This window comes from Limulus polyphemus, unplaced genomic scaffold, assembly GCF_000517525.1.
Source record: "Limulus polyphemus unplaced genomic scaffold, Limulus_polyphemus-2.1.2 Scaffold4979, whole genome shotgun sequence".
NCBI classification, from domain to species: domain Eukaryota; kingdom Metazoa; phylum Arthropoda; class Merostomata; order Xiphosura; family Limulidae; genus Limulus; species Limulus polyphemus.
The window spans coordinates 16169-21384 of NW_013670589.1; the positions used below are offsets into that span (position 1 = coordinate 16169).

At 32.2% G+C, this 5216-nt stretch overlaps 1 long non-coding RNA gene across 2 annotated transcripts in view; it reads right to left on the reverse strand.

The window, feature by feature from the left end:
- LOC111089001 overlaps window positions 1-5216 on the reverse strand; it is a 38180-nt gene that overhangs the window by 5472 nt on the left and 27492 nt on the right. For both annotated transcript variants that reach the window (XR_002613381.1, XR_002613380.1), the window contains exons 2-4: window positions 2715-2877; window positions 2045-2210; window positions 228-375 (exon numbers count right to left, since the gene is read on the reverse strand). This is a non-coding gene — a long non-coding RNA (uncharacterized LOC111089001). The remainder of the gene's footprint in view (window positions 1-227; window positions 376-2044; window positions 2211-2714; window positions 2878-5216) is intronic.

A 5216-nucleotide genomic window follows, 5' to 3' on the forward strand; every position in this document is an offset into this window, starting at 1 on the left:
TTAGTTATTTGTGTGTGTGTGTGTGTGTGTGTGTGTGTGTGTGTGTGTGTGTGTGTGTGTGTGAATTTCTTTGTCCCAATGGCGCAGGAACCGAGAGAGCTCCCCCCCCAAGTTTGTATAGAAGCAAACGGGAATGGTCACCCTCAAGTAGAAGAATTCCTATTAATACCAAAACAACAACGAGAATTTCATCTACAGGTTTTAAGTTTTTATTAGATACTACTTACTCAATAACAATATCCTTAATAGTAAGTTTTTTTCTGGTAACTTCACTTCGTTGAAAATTGTTCCCTCTGGCAAAAAGATGTTCCTAGACCACTGCTTTATTCACATAAAAACTGGCTTCAAATCAAACCAAGGCTAGAGATAATCCTGCTAAAGAGATTAACATACACAGTTGTTGTAGTCAGGTATATTAAATTCAATGATAAATCCAACTTTATATTTTAGAAAACACTATAGCAGAGGTTCCCAAACTAATGAATGAACATTTGCTGAAATTATTATCAATACTATAAGTGCAGCTACCAGTTTGGCCACCAATTTTGATTTCATTCTTTTAAGTCTCACGCTCAATCCTTTTTTGGCTGCAGCTTTTTTTCACACCTAAGGTGATTTGATTAGATGAAATTTGTAAAAGTAACACTGTAAGTGTTTAACTAAGCCTAAAGGCAATCAAGATGAAATGTCTCATGAAGTCATCATCAGCCATCAGCGTTGCATGTAAACAATTAGGTCTAGCCCTACAGTGACCATTTTAAAGATCAGTAACACTTTGTGTATTTTTTGTAGTAGTTGCTATTTTACTTTTAGCTTAATTGCTTTTCTTCCTTTAAAAACAGACACCACTTTCTATAACAATAAAGTTATACAGATTAAAAAAAACATTTGTTGTAACAGACCATATTAAAAAGTAATATCCTTAACCAAAATGACAAATCCAGCTGACATTCTGAAGAAGACAGAACAATGTTCTGACAAAACATGTAGTAAGTCCCCCCCCCATAAATAAGCCACTTCATTATGCTTATAAATGATTACTTGCGAATTTATTATTAACATGACGTGATGATAAATTTTTCAAACAGTTTCTTACAATTAAATGTGGTTTGCTTTGTTTTATCCTTGTGACCTGATAAATTATCCTAAATCAGATAACTTAAGATGGTTGTAACTATTATGTTTGGTTAAAATACAATTTAACTTAAGGCAGTTTTATTTTTCTAACAGGGTGGTTGGACTCTGGATGTTGTGGAGGCAGTGAGTTTAAAAGAAAGCTTGATAACTATGTGAATGATAAGGACTGGCTTTAAGAGATTTATAATTTATTTAATAGTTTTTAGTTTAGTTTAGAAGATGGGATAGCAGAGATGGATCAATAGGTATCTTGTTGTCCCTAAACATTGCATCATCATTAAGGTTTAATAATCATTTAGGTCTTTATACAGTTTATGATGATGATGATGTTCTTTAGAACTGATTTTTAGGTTAAGGCAAAATCAGTTCCAAAATGTTCATGAATAATTACTTAATGGTAAGAATAGTCTTTCTAGCTTTTGTTTTCTCACTATTTTACTCAACAGAAATAACAGTCTTTTCCACTGATGTGTTTTCTTTACAATGTGAGTCCCCATCTTGAAAACTAAAAAATAAAATTCCACTGGATACAGTTTATCTAGCAATCATTTGTATTGACCAATCTTTACGATATTCTACTGTAACACTTTCCAGAATTGTATCTTATCAAAATTATATTTTGGGTGCATTGCTCTCACCTATTAAACTGAAAAATAATTGGGTCCTGTGTTTTCTGGAAGAAACATTGAAAAACTTCAGCTGTGCCTGTCTAATCTGTATGAAACATTTCCCACTTTTGCAAATAAAATTAGAAAACCAGGCTTTCAAAACAAGTAATTTTACCTCTCTGGGCACAAACTGACATTGACAAATTAAAGATCATGACCAGTAACAGCTAGATCCATAATCAGTTTATCTTGACATTCACTACCTAAGTTAAACTAGACAAAAGATCAGTGGAACTCACTGGTCATAGATCCCCCAACTCATGTCCTAGTTGACACTGACTATTCAAGATCAACTAATCCAAACAGCAGTAGCAAATAGATCCTCATCCACACATACATGACGATGACCACTTACAGTCAAAGGTCACCTCCATATAAATGAACAGTTTCCACATGAGCTCAAACCTGTGTCAATAGAGAGAAAAGTAAAATCAATCTTAATTGAAAATGAGAAGTGGATTCCATGTTTCTATTAACCCTTAACAACAAAGTCATTGATGGTTCACGAAATAAAACTAATTTTTCATATGTTCTGTTAGTAAATTATATTACATATTTTATTTTGTTGATTTAATTTACAAGATTTAGGTTAACCCTAAATCCATCTTTTAGCCATATCTCATGGGATTACTGCTGAAGATGTCAATTAATTACATTGAGGACATTAATAGAATAATTAATGCACTCTAGTTATTACAAGTTTTTGGTTTCATAATATTGTATGCTCCTAGTTAGACTGGTATAGTTAATTTTCAGTCCTCATTTATCTAAGTGGCTTGCTTTGATCAGAAGTGGTTTACAATGCACACACACACTGAAGTCTAAAGCATGCCTAATTATCAATAAGAGCTACAAGTTGCACATACTACACACTGGCAGAGACTGTAAGGTTAGATGCAGAATACTTACTTACAAGTGAAGAAATTCCATGCATGTTATATAGGAAAAGAAAAACTGAAATCAGAAGATCAGAACCAGAAATATCATCTTCCAGTATGTCCCAATCACTGACAAGAGTAATGGTTTTTGCTTCTCCTCTTAAAGGTACGACTGACTGTAAACTGTACTGTGTCTGAAAAGGAGAGAGAAAAAACGTTACCACATTATGAAGCAATTTCAAACAAAGATTTGATTTTAACGTTAACACATTCCTGCACACATACACACACATACAGACATTAGGTTTTAAACAAATCCCAAAATGTGCCATACATCATATACCAAAAGCTCATCAAAAATTAAGAACGAAAAATTATTAGTACATTCACTTGTTATCAAAATGTTACTAATTTCAATGAGAGATATAAAAAACAAAGTCTGCCTCAAAAAACGGCCATTAGCAGATGTTTCTACAATCATTATTTGGTGTGATTTTGACGTTTTATTTATATTCAACAAAAAATTCGGAAGATTGGACAACGTACCAGACAAATTCGTTGAAAGCTGCTAAAAATGTTTATACTACAACTAAAACAGTTGTAATTTTAACCCTTCCAAAACTTTCATTTGGGATATACTTAATTAACTACTACTTTGAGTTTCACTTTTGACCCACATCTGCCAGTTGTGACCAATCAACTTTTCTCTCCAATATGGCTCAACTGAAAAACGTTTCTTATAATAGAAGAAAAAGAAAAGGGAGACAACAGATAATGTTGTAAATTTAAGTTTTTATCCATAAATTATTCTTTTGCTACATGTTGTTAAGTTTCTTCAAAGTATTCTTGAATTGTAGATGTTTTTGCTTATACAGGAAAAACAAAACAAAAATGGCGGAATTTAAATATCCAAAATCGTTGGCTGTATAAACAAACAAACTCGACGAAACTGTTACTGTTTATTAGACAGTCAAAACAAATATTTAAATGTTACCCGCAAATTATTATTTCCATATACGTGTCAGTTCTAAATTATACTCATCGCCATGACAACCTTTACGGAAAGAGAACGTAGTTTCTGCACAAGGAACACCAGCTACGTCTGGTTGTACACTAGTTCATATACTAAAAGTAATAATGTTATTTTGAACAAATGTTGTAGCACTAATTACGTAAACATCAATTTGGTTTATGCCCCCGCCCCATTCATTACCTAGGTTACTAAGAGCAATTTTCTTTTATTTATTTGTGATAAATTATAGTATTTTTAACAAAATTAGTCTTATTTTTGAGATAACTTGGCAACTTTACACTTGTTAGGCTTACACACCCATCTTGACACACAAAGAAACACGTTGACCAATACAAGAAAAATCACAAATAATTCGAGTTTTCATTATTTTGTGTTAATGAAATCAACTTTTGTTTGGGAGGGGGGAGTACGTCAGTTTTAGGATACAAAGAACTACGGAAGGTGGGTGCGTTATATTATCCTCGACGCTTGTTCAGCTATCTTTTTGGAACTATTTGAGAGGTTGTTTTTGAGATTTGAACAAGTTAATGATGTCATCATTCAGTACTTAAATGTTAACACTAAACTGACTACAACATTATGTAATATGAATTGTCACTCTTTGCATCACTATTACTATGATAAAGACAGCATCAGAACAAGAAAGATAATAAAGAAACTTTCAAAATATCAATACAACAAACGCAATACTTAAATATTATAAGCTCTTCAATACATTGACTTGTTACCATATGGAATAACGAATGGCATGACATCAATACAAATATTCTAATTTATTATTACTTACACTTATTGCTGATATATTAACACTTTTAAAATACCCATTAATTATCGTTTAAACAGTAGATCAAATAAAGGCGATTTAAAATACTACTTTATTATCGTATAAACAATAAACAATGGGTCATTATTTCACGATAATGGTTGTTATGGCCTAAAAATGTAATATAAATCAGTGTTGTGCACTTTACAACTTAGTTAAAACTTCAGAAGGATCTGAATACACTGTACATGTTCAAATAAGATTTAAATATATATATAGCACACAAGTTATCTGCATATTGTCTATTCAGTGTACTTTTGATCTTTAGATGGCGTACCGTTTAGATATGCTAATCAAAACTTTTTTTCCCCCGATTAACTTGAACATATTTGATCCCTTCTCACCCTGTAAAGTCTATCAGAAGCATAGGTACATTTTGGTGGTCACTCCATTCTGCCCAAAAATGTTAAACGATATTTCTGTAATGTACTGGGCGAAATAGATAATTAGCAGCCATTACTGATGGACATAGAATTACAAATGTTTTAATGTTTAGTTAGGCATCTGAGCTGTACACGTCACACCTCCTAGCTGTTAATGTTGAACACAGAATTATATACGATTAGTTATACACGTGATCTGTAGAAGTCTTACCTCCAGTTTATAACAATTAACACAGAATTATATACGATTAGTTATACACGTGATCTGTAGAAGTCTTACCTCCAGTTTATAAC